The following is a 1065-nucleotide window of genomic DNA, read 5'->3' as shown; positions in this document are numbered from 1 at the left end:
TCCTCTCCTCTCCTCTCCTCTCCTCTCCTCTCCTCTCCTCTCCTCTCTTCACTTTTCAGATGGAGTTTCAGTCTTGTCACCCTGGCTGGAGTACAGCTGCACGATCTTGGCTCCCTGTAACCTGCACCTCCTGGGTTCAAGCGATTCTCCTGCCCCAGCTTCCCGAGTAACTGAGATTACAGGTGTCCGCCACCACACTCGGCTACTTTTTTGTATTTTTAGTAGAGACAGTTTCACCATGTTGTTCAGGCTGGTCTTGAACTCCTGACCTCAACTGTTCTACCTGTCTCAGCCTCCCAAAGTGCTGGGATTACATATGTGAGCTACCATGCCTGGCACACCTGGCTAATTTTTTGTATTATAATTATTTTATTTTTGTGTAGAGGTGTTTTGTTTTGTTTTGTTTTTGCCATATTGTCCAAGCAGGTCTTGAACTCCTGGGCTTGAACCCTTGGGCTCAAGTGATCCATCCACCCACCTTGACCTCTCAAAGTGCTGGAATTACAGGAATGAGCCAATGCGTCCACCCAGCACTTTTGTAGGCTACAAGATGGGTAAAATGGAAAACAAAACAATTGTTTTGAATTGCTTTTAAAGATTGGAAGGAAAAATGAGTAGATTTGGCCTCGAAGGTGGGTGGTGCTTATTGGAGATTAAATGTGAATTTTGCATTGTGCTCTTGTTATCACCAAAATTAGTAGCCCTGGACCAGTAGTTATTGAGCCCTGTGGGCTATGTGTGCCTCTGCAGAGGGGCCTCTGGAGAGAGGATTCCATGGGGTGGTCCCGAAGACTTGATTTGCTTTTTCTGCCTCCAAAACCTCTCAAGAGGATAAGAAATCTGTATCTTCTAGATTCCTTTACATAGAAGAGATTACACTCAGGCAGGTTTTGGTGAAATGGGTATAGATGAAATTCACTGCAGCTTTTGTTTCTTTCAAGCTGTAATGAAATTATAAACATAAAAATACAGCCATATTTTATGAAGACTTTAACAAATTTTAAAGTACCCAGAAGTTCTTAAAAGATTTTAGCATTCCCTCTACCCTGCTTTTGTTTCCCAGCA

The sequence above is a fragment of the Piliocolobus tephrosceles genome, chromosome X (assembly GCF_002776525.5).
Source record: "Piliocolobus tephrosceles isolate RC106 chromosome X, ASM277652v3, whole genome shotgun sequence".
In the NCBI taxonomy this organism is placed as follows: domain Eukaryota; kingdom Metazoa; phylum Chordata; class Mammalia; order Primates; family Cercopithecidae; genus Piliocolobus; species Piliocolobus tephrosceles.
Note: the sequence above shows the minus strand (reverse complement) of the source record.